General features: G+C 36.8%; 1 protein-coding gene across 1 annotated transcript in view; it reads left to right on the top strand.

Moving 5' to 3' along the window:
- FUT9 (fucosyltransferase 9) overlaps positions 1-19438 on the top strand; it is a 175037-nt gene that overhangs the window by 75030 nt on the left and 80569 nt on the right. The window contains exon 2 of the mRNA XM_080666686.1: positions 7638-7726. The gene's annotated coding sequence lies outside the window, so the exon portion shown is untranslated. The remainder of the gene's footprint in view (positions 1-7637; positions 7727-19438) is intronic.

The following is a 19438-nucleotide window of genomic DNA, read 5'->3' as shown; positions in this document are numbered from 1 at the left end:
TTTGTAAATACCAGCTGACTGGAACACAAACCAGAGCATGCGTTTATGTCTGCTTGCACACTACAACAGCAGAGTTGAGGAGTTGTAACGGAAATTGCATAATAGATTCGTATCTATAGAACATCCTTGACTTTACTTCTTGGCCAGCAATGCTTAAAATATTTACCATCTGGCTCTTCAATGCACAGTACTAATCCCGTTCTCAACCAAGACAATCGTGATGTATTTTCTCCAGCTTCTGAAGGCAAAAACTCATCAATGGAATTCCCTAAAAAGATTTCCCATAGAAAGAGAAAATTTGAATAAACCAATTACTAGTAAGGAGACTGAATCAGTAATCTAAATTTCTCCCAATGAAGAAAAGCCCAGGCCTAGATGGCTTCACTACTGGATTTCACTAAACATTTAAGGAAGAATTAAAACCACACAGTATTTGTCTTTCACAGTCTGACATACTTCACTTAGCATAATGGATGAACCTTAAAAGTGGTTTCCACATCTTGGCTATTGTAAATGATGCTGTTATGAACAGGGGTGTGTGTGGATATCTCAATTTCTTAATTTATTTTTCAGAAGATTTGTTGTTAGTGTATAGAAAGGCTACTGCTTTGTGTATGTTCATTTTGTATCCTGCAAACTTACAGAATTTATTGATTAGATCTAAAGATTTTTTGGTTGTGTCTTTTGGATTTTCTTTATATAAAACCATGTCATGTACAAATAGAGACCATTTTACTTCTTTCTAATTCTGGTTCCTTTTGTATCTTTACTTTTTTTTTTTTCTCCTGTTTTCATTAATATGTGGAATCTAAAAACAAACAAACAACAACTCATAGAAAAGGCGGTCAGACTATGGTTACCAGAGATGGAAGGTGGGGGAAGGGGGTATTGGAGGAGTGTGGTCAAAAGGCACAAACTTGCAGGTATAAGATATATAAGTAAGTACTAGGGATGTAATGTGCAACATGATGACTATAGCTAACACTACTACATGGTGCATATGAACATTCTGAAGAGAGTGAATCCTAAGAGTTCTCATTACAAGTAGACTTTTCTTTTCTTCTTATTGTACCTCTTTGAGATAATGGATGTTAGCTAAACCTATTGTATTATTCATTCCATTATATGTAAATCAAACCATCATGCTGAATGCCTTAAACTTGTACCATAAAGTATGTCAATTATTTCCTAATAAAACCGGGAGGGGAAAAAGGATTCCCCATATACATGTTAAAACATACTATGTTTTTCCTCACTAACCAGCACAAGATAACCTTAAATATGTGAGAATAACTGCTTTAATCCAAATAATCACAATAGCACCTATCATAGTAGGGAGTCAATGAATGTTTGGTTAGATAAATCTTTAAAACTGTGTGTGCATTCTACATCTTATTTATTACATTTCTCTATTATAGAATAAAAATTTTCCCCAAAATATTTGAGTGGAATGGATGATCTAGGAAGAATACACAATGAGCTTTTCAGTACTGCTTTAGTACTGCCCCAGATGGAAGGAGCTCAACAAATTGCCCTGAAGGGTTCTGCCGGTTTTCAGAGAATTTAAGCAATTCTTCCTCCATCAAAAAGTGTATGTTGAAAAGTATGTGGATAAAATATTTGTATAGCTACAGACAAATTGATTTCACATATCTCCTATTATAACAATAACCTGTATACCAAGCATAAGTATATTTAAAGTCTTCAAGATATTGATGTTTGTAATGGTCCTACGTTCTACTAATCCTGTCTTCTACAGCAGTTCAGCAAGTAGAAGAATCTGCATCAGTCAGGAAGGCTCACTTCATCAGCCCCAACACTGTTCTCTGGGTTCACAGAGATCTGTGTCATATACCCGTGAGGAATAGGGGTCAGGACAGATCATCCAAGCAACCTGCTTAAGAGGGGAGGGAAGAAGAAAGCCCAACCCAGGCTATGAATGACCAAGGAACCATAGAAGTAAGCACCAATCACACCCTGCTCCCGTAGCCACTCTTTTATTCCAGCTTCTGCAGGGATATGGACCAAGGAAGATGACATTTAAACCATCCAGACTAGAATTTGTCCCATGGTAAAATGCTCCAGAAACATTATTTCCCTCCCCCTCCACTTTCTTTCTTTGTGTTTTTAGGTTCAGGATTCTTATTCCCAGTTTTACCTAATATAAAGAGCAAATCAACAATATGTACTGTCAGAAAAATAATTATTTCTTTTTCATGTACATTATTCAAAAGAAATCCCTTACATCTAAATCATCCTGTGTTGATCACATGAGGCAGACCAGTGGGACCAAGAATGATGCTCTGGAGTCATTTTTCCTGGGTTCCACGTTAGGTGCACCATTTACAAGCTGGCTGACCTAGGACAAACTGCTTAAGCTGTCAGTGCTTCCTACTCCTCTTCTCTAAAATAATACCTTATAGCCCGGCCGATGTGGCTCAGGGGTTGAGCATCAACCTATGAACAGGAGGTCAGGGATTGATTCCCAGTCAGGGCACATGCCTGGGTTGTGAGCTTGATCCCCAGTAGGGGGCATGCAGGAGGCAACCAATCAATTCTCTCTCATCATTGATGTTTCTATCCCTCCCTTTCCCTCCTCTCTGAAATCAATAAAAATATATTTTTTAAAAAGAAATTTAAAATACTATCTTATAAGCTTGTTGATAGATTGAATGAAAACATGTATGTAAAACTCTTATAATTGTGGCCGGTATATAGAGAGTACATTTTTATTATTAGGTGGTATTCTATTAGTGTTAATGATGTTCAAGCTTTCAGCATAACCAAAGGGCCCTCCAATGACCAGCCCCCCTACCTCTGCTGCTCCTGCACAGGCTTCATCACACTGCCTATCTCTTTGCTCCACCAAAGCAGGTTATCTTTTAGTTCCAAATTATTTCATCTCTGTCCTCCTTATCTTTGCTAATACTGCACTGCCTAGTTGTAATTCAACATTCTCTTCACACAATCTATTTTCTATTAAGCTTCAACCACGTAGAATTGAATGCTGCTGCTATATATGTGCCCCTGGCCAGACATTTTGTACAAATTTCTTCATTCCTCTTTCTTATCTTCTTCCACTGGACTATGAACCCTTCAAGGGCAGAAGAGTGTTTTAGTCACCCTTTTAGCCATACCACCTAGCAGCTGTTATAGAACACATTTAGGAAAATGTATGTTGAATTAAAGAAGACTGAAGGGCCCAGGGTAGTAATGCTGAAGTCATAAAATTCTGTTTAAAGTACAGCGACAGGAATTGGCTTGGTGACCTCTTCTGGCAGCAAATCTCATTTGTTACTATGAACTGCATAAAGGAATTGTCTTTATTTGTTCAAAATTCAATGTACTTTAATCTGGTGAATTGAATTAAGGAATTTATTCTTATTCATGGAATTCAATTTTTAATATACCTGAGATATTTCTAACAAACTCATTCAGAGTCCAGGAAAGTTTCCTTCTTGATAAGTAATGCTCCATTTTTCTTATTTTACTATTCTTTTTATTTATAAATATCATACAATGTTTTTGTAATTGTTTATACTATCTTTAATCAATTGCTTCAACAATAATTAAACCAATTATAAAATATAAATGTCTCCATAATTTCCCCTTTGGTAAATTTTACCCAAAATAAATGAAGTATCTACCTAATAAAAGAGTAACATGCTAATCGACCGTACGTTTCTGACGCCCACCAGCCAATCAGGAGTGTGTATGCAAATTAACCCAACAAAGATGGTGGGTTAATTTGCATACACAGGTGCCAAGAGACTGGGGGCAGGGCGGGATGCAGGCATTCCACACCGCCTCAGCTGCTCTGGGCCTCTGGGCAGCATGGGAAGGCAGAAAGGCAGCTCCGACTGGAGCGAAGGCATTGCCAGCAGCCAGGGGAAGGAAGGCCCAATCTTGCACGAATCTTCGTGCATCGGGCTTCTACTTTTATATAAATAACTACGTAATTTATATTTTCCAAATGGACTCTTCGCTAAAGTAAAGAATAATCTATCCTACACAATGGCTCAAAAATTCATTTGTGAAATTAGTGAATTGGATTTTATACTTTATTCAACTATATCACAAATCTAAACATTTCTCTCCAGTGTCATTACCACCAAACTTACATCCACCATCTTCTCCCAACTCACCTACTACAATAGTCTTTAGACTGGCTACCTCTTCTGGGTTTGTCTCTATACTATTCATTGAACATTTGAAGTGATCCTTTCAAATTTTAATCACTTACCCAGTCAAATCCCTCTGATCACCATTGTATAATGAATAAAGTCTGAGCTTACAAAAGCTTATGAAACCCAACATGACCTGGTCACTAGCTGCCTGTCTACTTCACTCTCCACCCTACCACCACCGTGCTCTGGGTCACTGTGCGATCTGGTTTTCCCTCCTCCTTGAACATGCCATGCTGGTTCCTGTCCTGAGCTTTTGTACCTAGTGTCTCCTAGCCTTGCCATTTCTGATCCTGAAGATAAGGCTGAGTTCTTATCTTCAGATCAGACATGGCTTCCTTCATGAGGCCTACCTTCCCTGACAGCCTCCACTCAAGGGGGCTGCCCAGTCCTGTTGTTGGCCGCTCTGCCCCTGACATCTCTCACAGCTCTTTCTCAGCTCCGTCTCTGCCTAATGGTCCAGCTAATGCAGTCTGCCCTGGATCTTGACATTTAGATCCATCAGCATCCCCACTGTTACAATCATGGCTACCTCTCTCTTCTGACACCTAGTTAAAGCTGAAAAATCTCACACACCTCTGTAGCTGAGCCCCTTCACTTCCAGTAGGCCAGTATTTCTCAGCCCATTATCCATGCCACACAATAACCAGGGGAGACTTGGAATTGCAAACTGAGTTTGTGTGTACCTGGGACCCTTGGGACAATACTGAGTCACCATGTGTTAGCATAGGATTACTGAGCACAGTAATCCCTTCCCCAAATCATAGGCAAAATCCTGAGAATTCCCTCAAATAGGAATTTCTAAAGCTACTCCCACCAGACGTTTGACCTCAAGAAGCCGAGGGGAGCAAACAAGAGCTATGGCAGCCACTTTCCTCTTCCAATGTGGTCTTCTTTCTCTCCACTTCTGTAATATCTCAAAATAAAACATGAAGAAGTCTCTCTTCGTATTGCTTTCTGCATGATTTGAAACCCCTTTATATGAAATTCCAAGAAAACAATCATTTGTGCTTGCGAATAACATCAAGATGACAGGTAAACTCAGTTAGTGAATCACCTTAGTGTTTTATGCTTATATTCCTAAGCACTGGATCTTGGCAAAACATCCAAATAGACTAATCCATCAAGTCTAGACTTTATATGTAAGAGGGGATTAAAGGAATTTAGAAACCATTTTTTCTCAAGACTGAATGACTAAACCATCTATCAAAGTGGATGATAGGTACTGAGTGTCTTGTGCCCATCTCTGCCCCATGTCAGAGGGATGCCTTTACTGCTCTAGGAGGAAAGACAAATATTCAGGAAATCAGAAGAGAAAAATGTATTATCATCACTTGAGTTAGACACAAATGTGCACAATGGAATAGAATGGTTGTTTCCCTACATATAATACAAAAAGCAAGATAAAGATAACTACAGTCAAATAAAACTTCATAAAAAAATCTATAATAATAAAAGCGTAATATGCTAATTAGACCAGATGTCCTTCTGGACATCCTTCCGGACGACCTTCCGGACAAAGCCGGGGCTGTAGGGAAGCCCAGGTCCCGGGTGCCAGAGGGAAGCCGGTGCTGGCAGCCAGGGGAAGGAAGGCCTCTAGTAATAACAAAAAAAGAGTAACTCCATAACTTGAGTGTTATTTATTCTGCATTATGAGCATTAAAGCATAGCTATGATTTAGGAAATGCACATATGTGTGCACAAATGCTTGCATGCATGTGTACACACACACACACAAATCTGAGGTGCCAAATAGATGATAGGACTCAGGCCACTTGCTGGCCCTAATTATTTGCTCTCATTCTAGATCAGATTCAAAATATTTGATTTTCTGACTTTCCAGCAAAAAACATTTGAAAGCATCAAATCAGATGTTGTATGGTAAAAACAGAGCAAGAATGGCATTCGAAGCTGTGACAGAGTATTATTGTTAAAAAATTAACGTTTGCTCAAATATAATAGTCTGTAACCAGTTGAGATAGGTGTGAATGCCCCTTTTCTATTTTTAATAATTTAAATATATTGATCTTTTATGTCAAGATATATAACCAACACATTATATATGTTATATGCAATAATTGTTTGTAGTTTTGTTAATTTTAAAAGTTCAAACACAAGATCTGTACAGTTTCAACAGAGGAATTTGATCTACTTTATAAAACTTTTTTTTTTCAAATTGTGGGTTCAAATAGTGTTGAAAGTAGATATCCAGGCAGGATTATCTTATAAACAGTGTCCAGGAGGCCATGGACAACTGAAAACTTTTCTGAGTAGACACTTGGGTTAGGGCTGACTTAACCCCAGCTCCCCAGCTATGATGTCTGGCTTATATGGACTAGGTGTTTGAATGATCAGAACCCTATAAAATGGGGATAATAAACCCACCTTATAGAAAAACTGTGATAATTAAATGACAATTACATACACCAGAAAACATTCAACAATTGATACAGAATGTAGACATTATTCATCTATTATGTTTTATACCTTTGAGAATATATTATTAGGTAAGGTTTGGTTTTAAAGACAAGACAGACATACCATCTATTGTCTATGTTTTGATTATCTTTAAATGTGTTTAAATACCACACTGAAGTATAAATAAAGAAAGTACTCAATTAGGGGAAAATTAAGTTATTTTCCCCTCAAAGGCCCCACCTCCCAATATCATCATCTTGGCATTGGGATATAACATGTGAATTTGGGAGTGGAGGAGCGGGGAGTACAAATATTCAAATCATATCAGCTGATATAAATCAACATGAAAATTAGAGATGTTTAGACAAATCATCCAATTATTTGGTATTCATTTTGTTAAGCATTCAAATAATTATAAACATCCAGATGACTTAGAAACTTTTTTATATTTTATTTTTGTTTTGACTTTTGTTATGAACTTAATGTATTCTGTAAGTAGGAAACATAAAAAACAGAGACCATGAAATATATTTAGTTAACAAGATACACTCCATTTCCGCAGGCGTCCTCAAACTACCGCCCGCGGGCCACATGCGGCTCGCCGAGGACATTTATCCGGCCCGCTGGGTGCCGTTGCCTGTCCTGCTTAGCAGCCGACGCGTCCCGGGCCTGCAGTGCGCATAGGAATTTGTTCATAGTTTTTTTTTTTTTAATTATAGTCTGGCCCTCCAACGGTCTGAGGGACAGTGAACTGGCCCCCTGTTTAAAAAGTTTGAGGACCCCTGCTTAGAGTTTCAATTACAATATTCAGTCTTTTAAATAATACTTATTTTATTAAGTGATTCAATGGAATTTTCCTAAAAATTAAAAGAAATGATAAATTAATATAAGCAAGGGACACAACAATATATATAGAAAGATCTATGGTGGTAAAATGGGTGATTTATTTTAACTTTTTTTTTGGTTATTTAGTTACATATATAGTACATCCAGCACATTTAACTAACATAGTTTTCTTTTTCTCTTTACCAACAGATTAAAAGTATACTAATTCAAGAATTTTAAAATACAGTGGAACAGCATAACAACTGTGTATGTGCTTCCCATGATATGTTCTCTATATTGTAAGTATATATATTTATATTCCCAAGCTACCTTGATTGTGAGAGAAATGTGTTCAATTAGGTCACAGCCGTGGGCAAACTACGGCCCACCGGCCGGATCCGGCTGTTCTATCCGGTTCTCTTGCTCTCCCCTCCGCTCCTTTACTTTGAATTTATATTAGTTCACACAAACACTCCATCCATGCTTTTGTTCCGGCCCTCCGGTCCAGTTTAAGAACCCATTGTGGCCCTCGAGTCATAAAGTTTGCCCACCCCTGAATTAGGACTTATAGATAAGTTCGATTGTTTCAGAAAAGTACAAGCTCTAATTCATCCAAACCATAGAATAGTTTTAGAAGATTATCTTATATGAAGATGTGTTCTGCAAATTTAGATTTAACATTGTATTAAAGTTAAACCTTAATATAATTGTTTATCATGCCAAATAAATATACCCATTATGATAGACTTTTAAAATAAATATTATACTTAATATGCCGAAGATTTTTATACTGCTCTTGAGTTTTCTATAAAAATTTAAAAAACATTTGACATGCAGCCCTGGCCAGTGTGGTTTAGTGGTTAGTGTGTCACCCTATAAACAAAAGGGTTCTGAGTTCAATCTCCAGTCAAGGGTATGTACTTGGGTTGCAAGTCCCCACCCTGGTCGGGGCTCTTGCAGAGGCAACCAATCAATGTGTCTTCCTTACATCAATGTTTCTCTCTCCCTCTCTCTCTCTCTCCCTCTCTCCCTCTCTTTCTCCCCCCACCCCTCGGTCCCTCCCTTCCACTCTTCCACTTTTTCTAAAAAAAAAAAAAAAAAATCAATGGAAAAAATATCCTCCTGTGAGGATTAACAAAAAACATATACATGTACATATATATATATATATATATGATATGCAGAATTGTATGCTAAAGTATTAAAATTTATTGAAATGTCTTAAAATATAATGTTTACTATTTCAAGGTTAGATCAATTTCTACCATATTAATTATCTTTTTAAAAAATATATATTTTATTGATTTTTTACAGAGAGGAAGGGAGAGGGACAGAGAGTTAGAAACATCGATGGGAGAGAAACATCGATCAGCTGCCTCTTGCACACCTCCTACTGGGGATGTGCCCGCAACCAAGGTACATGCCCTTGACCAGAATCGAACCTGGGACCCTTCAGTCCACAGGCTGACGCTCTATCCACTGAGTCACACCAGTCAGGGCTTAATTATCTTTTTGAAAAATTGTTTTAGTTCTGGCAAGATACATAGTACTAAATCATATATATAATATATATATATATATATATACATATATATATATATATGTATGTATGTATAGAATGTGTGTATATACACACACAATTTATTTAAAAAACTAAAAAGAAGAAAAGTGATCTTTGTTCAGTAATGAAAACTTTTACCATTCATTTCACATTGCTTAAAAGCAAGGAGAGAGGTGAAAGGCTGGAATACTATGCTTTGTTTTTTAGTTAGGAGTACTAAGCACTAAGTACTTATGGCAGTGGGAAGAAAAGGAGGCAGCTCAATCCCTTTTTCCTCAGAAGAAAGTGAGCCATGACTGAGCCCCATTAGTGAACAGTGTTCCCCAAATTTATACACTTTTAGGGCATCAGAAGTTGTTGTGCCTGCACAACACCTGATTCTACCAGACCTACGATACCCATCTCAAGCATCACTCTCCATTCACTCAGCCCTTTTCTTGCTGGAAACCCTGTCTGAGGATTAAAAAAATATATCAAAAGGGACTTGAAATTTAGTGAGCCTCTATTCTCCACAAAGGCCGGAGAATGACGTGTGCCTGATTATGCTGAGGGTGGGGGGGAGCGTTGGAAGTCATGGTGGATAGATAGGTCATTAGCATGCCATTTTAGAACACTGAATCAGTGCCTTTTGACAGAAAATATAATTTAATAACAATATATGGTTCTAAAGCAATGATATCTAATAGAAATATAATGTGAGCCACACATGTAATTTAAATCTTTCTTGTGGCCACATTTAAAGAAGTAAAAAAAAAAAAAAGAGCAAGTATAGTGGGTTTTAATAATAAACTTTATTTAATCTTACATAATCAAAATACAGTCATTTTAACATGTGATCAATGTAAAAACTGTTAATGAGCCATTTAACTCTTTTTAATGCCAAATCTTTGAAATCCAGTGCATACTTATATCATATCTCAATTTGGATACTAAGTTTTTATTGGATATACTTGACCTGTATTTAAATTTCAGTTGAAAATAAAAATTTATAGTTGAAAATAGTAGTTTCAAAAAGGCAAGCTGTTCCACACATACTTAAAAGATTTTCAATAACTAAATTGAGTCTCAGTTTTTAAATTTAAATTAATTAAAATGAAATGTCATTTAATTTATACTAGCCACATTTCAAGTACTCTGCAGTCCCATATGTCTAGTAGCTTTTATACTGGAAAACTATTTTCCAGAGGACTGTTGATCAATGTTATAATTCTGTTACTCTAGTCTGATATCAAAGCTCACCAATAAAGCATATAACTTTAAAATTTCAATGAGGAAAATATGTCAAATCTTACCCCTCTGACTAAAATGACATTTTATAGAACAACATGTTTTTGAGAAATTATGGATAAAATATACATCTAAATCTCCAAGCTGTGAGATACATTGAAATGTTTTTATAATTTGATTCAGTGTACATGTTCTGTTGTACTCTAAAGAAATTAACAGATCACAGCCATTCCCATTACAGAGTGAATGAAAAGCAATACATACATAAATAAATAAAAAATATTTGTAACATGGCTCTGTGAAAAAAGCTTTAAAAGAATGAAAATATAAGCTTCAGACTTGTAAGTCACATAGCTGATAAAGGATTTATATCCAAAATCTACTATAAAGAATTGTTAAAACTTAATAAGAAAACAAACAACCCAATTTAAAATGGATAAAATATAATAAATGTCACCAAAAAGAAAATGTATGCACGGCCAATAAGTAGATGGGAGGATTTTTAATATCCTTAATTAAGAGAGATGCAAAATTAAAATCATAATGAGATACCATTAGGCACCTATTAAAATGGATTTTTTTCATCTGACTATCAAATAGTAGTGAGCGTGCAGTCACAGGGACTCTCCTTCATTGCTGACGGAAATGAAAAATGACACTGCCACTGTGGGAAACTGAGTGCTGATTTTTTAATATAATTAAATATACACTTACCATATGATCCAGCAATCCCACTCTTAGGTTTTTACCAAAGTGAAATTAAAACTTATTTTTACACAGAAACCTATATGTAAATATTGATAGCATTTTTATCTATAATTACCAAAATGTTCTTCAAATGGTGAATGGATGAACAACAGTAGCATAGCTATACAATGGAATACTGCTCAACTATAGAAAAGAAGCAATATTGATTCATGCAATATCATGTATACATCTTAAATGCATTTTGCTAAGTGAAAGAAGCAGACCCAAATGACAGAATAGTCTATGATTTCATATGTATAAAATTCTAGAAAAGAAAAAACATACATGCAGGAAACACGAGTGGTTGCAGCGTTTAGATATGGGAGACTTGACTCCAAAGTGATAGCATGAGGAATTCTGGGGTTGATGGAACTGTCTGTATGGTAATGTGGTGCTAGACAAATACCTGTGCACTCATCAAAACCCATAGAGCTGTACAACGCAAAGAGTTAGGTATATAGTATGCAATTCAAAACAAGAAAACTATTAGGATGTTGGAATATTTCAAGATGGAATAGAAATTGTAAATCGACCAAATTACCAATGTAAGACATAAACTCACTGAAGGCCTGGGTAGGGGGCAAAGGGGTGTCGAATGACCTAGCCTAAGTAACTTGGAGAAACAGTTTTGACAGGACAAAGACTAAGAATAATGCTAAAGAGAAAAATAACCATACATAGACCTTGTACTCTATTGAATAATTTTATTTTTTAATTGAATTTATTGGGGTGACATTGGTACACAAAACCATATAGGTTTCAAGTGAACAACTTTATAAAACATCATCTGCACATTGCATCATACACCCATAGCCCCAAGCAAAATCTCTTTCCATCCTCATTTTCCCTCCCTTGCCCACCTTTACCTACCCCACCCCACTTTCCCTCTGGCTGTCATCACACTATTTTCTGTGTCTATGTGCTATAAATATATGGTGTTTTTTGTTTTGTTGTTTTTTGTTGTGTTTTTTTTTTTTTTGCTTAACCCCTTCACCTTCTCTCATCCAGCCCTCCAACACCCCTCCTGTCTGACAGCTGTCAATCTGTTCCATGTACCCGTGCCTCTGTTTCTATTTTGTTCATCAGTTTATTTTGTTCATTAGATTCCACATATAAGAGAGACCACATAGTATTTGTCCTTCTCTAACCGGCTTATTTCACTTAACATAATAATCTCCAGATCTATTTATGCTGTCACAAAAGGTAAGATTTCCTTCTTTTTTATGGCTGAGTAGTCCACTGTGTAAATGTACCACAGCTTTTTTTTTTTTTTTTTTTTTATTGATTTTTACAGAGAGGAAAGGAGAGGGATAGAGAGCTAGAAACATCGATGAGAGAGAAACATCAATCCGCTGCCTCTTGCACACCTCCCACTGGGGATGTGCCCGCAACCAAGGTACATGCCCTTGACCGGAATCGAACCCGGGACCCTTCAGTCCGCAGGCCAACGCTCTATCCACTGAGCCAAACCGGTTTCAGCTGTACCACAGCTTTTTTATCCACTTGTCTACTTATAGGCACTTGGGATGCCTCCAAATCTTGGCTATTATAAATAATGCTGCAGTGAACACAGGGGTGCATATGTTCTTTTGAGTTAGTGTTTTGGGTTTCTTCAGATAAATTCCAAGAAGTGGAATCGCTGGGTCAAAAGGCAGTTCCAAATTTAATTTTTTTTGAGGAAATTTCATACTCTTTTCCACAGTGGCTGCATTCCTACCAACAATGTAGGAGGGTTCCTTTCTCCACAACTTGTTGTTTGTTGATTTATTGATTATAGCCATTCTGACTGTTGTGAGATAATATCTGCTTGTGGTTTTAATTTGCATCTCTCTGATGATTAATGACTTTGAGCATTTTTTCATAAGTCTATTGGCCATCTGTACATCCACTTTGGAGAAGTGTCTGTTCAGGTCCTTTGCCCATTTATAAAATTCGATTAATTGTCTTCTTGGTGTTGAGTAGTATAAGTTCTTTATATATTTTGGAAATAACCCCTTATCAGATGTATCATTGGAAAATATGTTCTTCCATTCAGTGGGCTCACTTTTCATTTTGTTGATGGTTTCTTTTATTTGTGCAGAATCTTTTTGGTTTGATGCTGTTCTATTTGATAATATTTCTGATAGGTGTACAAATTATTAATTATGAAATTTCTTTGCATACATACTAGGGTGAAACACATTAATAAATACATTGTTAGTAATCAAAGTTACAAATAAGCAAAATGAAATAGTTAAAGTTAACCTCGTATTGCTACATAATAGATGAAGACATCAATACGAACTCATTTTTATTTTAGCATACATACAGATAGATACAAAATAAGGGTAGCTATGTGTGCTTAGATGGGTATACATACATTACATATATTAGCTCTACCTCCTGAAAGTCCTAGAAGTAGTAACACCACTGTCACAGTGAGCACACCTCATGTTGATTTATTTTCTAAATATTTTCCAATAAAAAAGTAACCAGGAAAAATGGCTAATTCAAGATCTAGGGCAAGAAAAATACAAGATGAACCTGAAACATTTTATAGTGCCTGGAAATGAAATAGTGGCCAAAAATAATTATTGTGGCATGTCAAAAGGACACAGTAGCCAACCAGAAACAATCCTGAATCACCAAAGCTAAAATGCTTTGAGCAACAAAATACTATTCTTATTAGATTGTAACCTAATAAATAAAATAAATATCAATGAATCCACACTGATATAAATAAAGGATTGAACAGATAGATAAATGACAGACCAGGGGAAATCTTTTTTACAGAAAAATTCCAAATAATGTATGTATGTATGTACCTTACCCACTTCCCACTGGGTGAACCTTAATCCCTATCCCCTGGAATGGGCTAGTCTTCGTGACTCAGAGAGTATAGAAATGAGGAAAACATGGTAGACATTACCTTCACAGAGTGACTAAGCTAAACATCTCCAAAATAAGTCATGTCAACCCCATCTACCCTGGCGTGATGTGGTAAGGACACCTCACTTCTGTGATATTCTTTCCTAAAACTCACTCTAATGTTGAGAAAAACATGAGTTTCTTTTACACACATTATGACATTTCAACCTTACACTGAGCATGTAAGTTCAAATAACTTCCCTTATTTATAAGTAAGAAAAAAGTCTCTAAGAGGTTAAGTGACTTGTATAAAAGTGGGCAGCTTGTAAGGGTTGAACATCTACATAGAACACACCTTGCTTCCCTAATCTCTTTTGTACTACATCAAGAAGTTCACACTATATGGAAACATGATTCTTAGAGTATGTTCTTGTTTTTCTTAACTTCCAGAGGTGCCCAAGCTCTTTTCCTTCATTTAAATAAAATTGTAACAAATTACATATCATTTTTTAAAAAGCATTATTTAACATTTAAACCAAAAAAAATCTCTGTTCTCTGAAATGTCTAAAATATTTGTATTTTGTTGAAGTTCAGAATCCAACCAAGGCTACTAGATTAGAAATCACTGTTGCTAATCTATTTATGTGACATTAGACGCAAGTATGTTTTCAGTTTAAGGAAATCTAATGTATGAGAACCCAAAAGAATCACAAAATCCACCAACTGAGAAGTGATTTTTTAAATTATAGAATGATTATTTGTCTCACAAAAGAATTTATCATGTCTTTTCTCAACAATATTCTCTGGTGCTATTTCATTAGATTTATACATCAATATTTCAGAAGAAATAGATTCATTTTACACATTAAAAGATACCTATTCTTGGACATTGTGATCCTTTTCTTCAGTACTTATATCACTATTCTAGATGCTGAAATTTCTCTAAGTTAGAGTGATCTCATAATCCATAGGCAGTTTTATTATGAACAAAATTCATAGCACACACTCACTTATCTATGAATCAAGCTTTCTCTCTATTGCTTTCCAATCACAATGCTGACTTTTAGGGGAACTTATTTTATTAGGTAATTAAAAAATAGTTGACAAGGCTATTTAAAAAGCTTCTGAAAAAAATAAAAATCTTCTTGAATATGAGAGGGTGATAAACAATAAAAGACACACCAATAGAAAAGCATATTCTATACCTTCCAAATAATGTCATAGTGGCAGACAAATGCAAAATGAGTCTGGTCCATCTCATGTTTAAATCTCATTTTATACTAGTACTAGTACTAGAGGCCCGGTGCACAAAATTCGTGCAGGGGGCAGGCAGTCCCCTTACTCCAGCCTGCACCCTCTCCAATCTGGGACTCTCCCAGGGATCGGGCCTAAACCGGCAGTCGGACATCCCTCTCACAATCCTGGACCGCTGGCTCCTAATCACTCACCTGCCTGCCTGCCTGGTCACCCCTAACTGCCCCTCCTCCAGCCTGATTGCCCCTAACTGCCCCCCCCCTGCCGGCCTGGTCACCCCCAATTGCCCCCCCCCCCTGCTGGCCTGGTCGCCCCCAACTGCCCCCTCCCTGCCGACCTGGTTGCTCCTAACTGCCCTTCCTGCCAGCTTGGTCACCCCTTACTGTGCCCCCTGCCAGCCTGGTTGCCCCCAATTGCCCCACCTGCCGGCCTGGTTGCCCCCTAATGCCCACCCACCAGCCTAGTTGCCCCTCACTGTCCCCCCTGCCATCCTAATTGCCCCCAACTGTCCCCCCTGCCAGCCTGGTTGCCCCAAGTGCACCCCCCCCCGCTGGCCTCGTAGCCCCTAACTGTCCCCCCTCCCCCGCCAACCTGGTCGCCTCTTACTGCCCCCCTGCCAGCCTGGTCGCCCCCAACTGCCCCCCTCTGCTGGTTTGGTTGCCCCTAACTGCCTCATCTTGCCGGCCTGGTCACCCCCAACTGCCCCCCTGCTGGCCTAGTCACCCCCAACTGCCCCCCTGCCGGCCTGGTTGCCCCTCACGGCCCCACTGGTGGCCTGGTCACCCCATGCAGCCTGCTGTTCAGTCGTTTGGTCATCTCTCACTAACCCCCCTGCCAGCTTGGTCATAGGCAGCCATCTTGTGAGGGTGTGAGGGTTAATTTGCATATTACCTCTTTATTATAAATATGCATTGAAAAGAAGACCTCCAAATCTACTTCTCTGCTATATTTGAATGTTTAGAGTTCTCACTATTTTCTTATTTCTAATCAAAAGCCTTTCTACCATAATTAACGACTATTTTACTTTTTGGTTTTGGTTTTTGTTGTTGATCAAGCAGTTATTCAGTTATTCAGAAGAGTTCCTTTTTACAGGACCTGTCTCTTTTACATTAAGCCTTCTTACTGTATAGCCTGGTGCATGATAGATACTAAAATATTTGAAATATTCAATTTCTAAATTAAATTGAGCACATTTTCAGTTAGGGAAAGTGGGCTTAAAAGGATAAGTAATTTCAGGAGTAATTGGGGTGGCCTGGGTAGTACCATAATGTGAGAGGCTCCAGAGTGTTTGTGATGACCTTTCTGTATATGCAGTAGAAAGTGATTCTAGATGTCTGATTCTATCCCTTCCCCAAGGAGATGTAGGTGGACTATGGATAAATAGCTGGATGCACGCATGAGTGGATGGAAGAGGTTGGATGAGTGGACAGACAGATAATTTATTGTTCTGGTATTGCTCCCTGATATCTTTCATGTCATCAATAACATTTTACATGGAACACTAGTTTAAAGAAATTGGAGATAAGTGGACATCTTACCTACTTCCTATGAGGTCAATCTTAATCCCTATCCCCTTGAGTATGGGCTTGTCTCCATGACTCAAATATACAGAACATAATTTATATCTATGTTACTTTGTTATGACACAAATATTGAAGCAATATTTTTTAAAAACTCAATAAAAATGTATTTCACATAGAATCCAACAACCCTAGAAATTCAGTTATTTATCCATATTTTCTATTGCTTTAATTTATATGTATACATTATTTTATATGACATAATTATAATTTTATATTTTGATTGTATACTCAAGCACAAACCATAACACCTTAACATAGTCATTATTTTATAGGTGTCTTTATAATGATTACCTAACTTTTTTCTAATCTTGGATATCTAGGTGTTTGTGGGTTTTCATATATTTTAAATACTTATCACATGGTTTGGTCCTTATTTTGGTTTATTTTCTTTTGCAGATGAAGTAGAATTGTGACTTAAGAGTCAGTATTAAGAATGAACTAGGGTATGTGGCTATCCTAATAGTTTTAAACTTTCTATTCCTTGCTTTTATCAAATGCAAAGTCAAAATAATAATAGGGCTTATATTGTAGAATTGTTGAAAGGATTAAATGCAAAAATGCATAGCAAAGACACCAAGGTTTCTAAGGTGAGAGTGTCATTGATTAATTGACTTTCAGTAATGTATTCTTTGGAGTCTTTCTGATCAACTGACTTTCTGAAGTTAGAATTGTTACTAATTGGTTAATTTGCAAATGCGTGTTCACCAAGGTATGTTGCCATTATTTAATCAAATTTGTGTGAAATCAGTTTTCATGATTTTTAGAACTGCAGGTTTAAAATTAGTTCAGGTGACTACCACAGATTCAGGGTTGTGGGGCGGGGATTATTTCCTACAAGTATAGGAACATTTTATTCTCAAGCTATATTTGAAACAACTATATGAGAAAAAATTTTCATCCTTCTAAATTTTCTTTTCCACCTTAGTCAGCAACTGTGAACACTTTTTTTTTTTTTTAATAACATTCAGTTCCTGAAATATTGGATTCTCTCGTTTTTACTTCCATCCCTTCTGTTTTCATTCAACTAACTCTCCTCTTCTTTTGGCTAACCCTTCCCAAAAGATGTGTTATTATTTTTTCTTTTCTTTCTTCATTTTTGAAAAATATGTCAAAGTAAGACAGGTCTAGGTTAACTCATTGAGAGGGATGCCTATATCTTCCATTCTGTCACTTGTACAACCCACTGCTGCACCATCAAGAGCTGACTCATTCCAGCCTGACTCAGGAAAAGAGCTTGTATTCTAGGATCAAACAGAATAGCAAGTGCTTCCTGTTTATTTTATTTGATCTTATGTGAGTAATTTAGATCTAATAAGTCTCACTTTCTGTATTTGTACAATGTGAAGTCTAGCACACTGGATGGTTTTGAGGATATAATGAAATTATGCAAGGAAACACATAGCACACCCTCTCTGTTGGGAGGAAATACGTAAATAATATATCTTCTTATTTCTGTTCACTTCTTATCATCAATTGTCACATTTACTTTTCCGCAGAATTGCATAACCAAAAGACCCATGAGGCCAAATGTCAAAAGACCAATGTCTTTGTCTGTCAGGATGTTAGACAATTTTATTTATTTGGTGATAATTATAATTCCTTCTCTATCTTAATCTCATTGTGAGGATGGCAAATTAAAATGTGATAATGGTTATAAAAGTACTGATATTATAAAAATAACTGTTAGAATTTTTTTGTCATTGTCTCAATGCAAAACACTGTGTTGGCACTTAATATATGTGAGCTCAGTATCAGAGAGTTAATATTATTCCTAATATTTATGTGGAATAAATACTATTTATTTATTATTTATATTTATGAGAGAACTGAAGCTCAGAAAAATGAAGAAGTTGAGCCAGAGGTACTTAGCAAAGAGGCAGAAGAGCTAAAATTGAATCTCTGAATCTCCATCCCTATTCTCAGAGCACTATGCAAGGTCTAATGTTTAAAATTACATTCAATCAGTTTCTTTTCACTAAATAATCCTTGAGCATTACTTGAACCATGCTCTATCATTACCAAGCCCCCTTTAAAGGCTGCTATGAACTTTCCTGAAGGCATTTTAGAGCCAGAGTTTGCTGTCATTTACTTGAGGTTCAGCTGCCTTTGTGACTGCCAGCACTAACCAGTACAGTTATGCAGCCTTACAAGTGAAGTGATGTCATTCTCCCCCAACAAACACACATACACAAACAAACATACATCCCCCCACCCACACACACACACACGCCTTTGTTTCAGATCATTGTTGAGCTTAGTCATAATTTTTTAACTAAAAGGAGGAATTAGGCATTTGCTTCAAATTCTCATCTCTGAGGAGACAGCTCAGTCAAAACAGTGTATTTCTTATTCTACTCTTCTCGACCTCCAAAGAGACTTGTGGTTGTTCAGCCATCTCAGGATGCTTCTAGAAATCCCAGCTTCCACACTTTACTCCCTGAGTCATCTGGGAGTCTCAGAAATCCCCCGAAGTAACAGATTATTTTGCAGATACTATAAAAACCAAAAGAAATCATCTTTCTCCTTCACCCTATTACCCAGAAAATTTCTCACCTGTTCCCAAACAAGTAAACCATTTCTCTAATATTATGAAGAGGAATTAGGGAAGGGGTTGACCTAAAATTTACTAATTGCCTGAAATATGTCAGTGAGTGACAAGAATTATTTTTTTACCATCACCACAGTTCTACAAAGATGGGAGGAGAAAGGGGGACTGGATGAAAGAAGATGAAGAAATTAGCCAAAGAACATATATGGATAACCCATAAGCACAGACAATAGTGTGGTGATGG

The sequence above is a fragment of the Plecotus auritus genome, assembly GCF_963455305.1.
Source record: "Plecotus auritus genome assembly, chromosome: 4".
In the NCBI taxonomy this organism is placed as follows: domain Eukaryota; kingdom Metazoa; phylum Chordata; class Mammalia; order Chiroptera; family Vespertilionidae; genus Plecotus; species Plecotus auritus.
The sequence above is the reverse complement of the archived record's forward strand: the minus strand, read 5'-3'. Positions and strand labels throughout refer to the sequence as shown.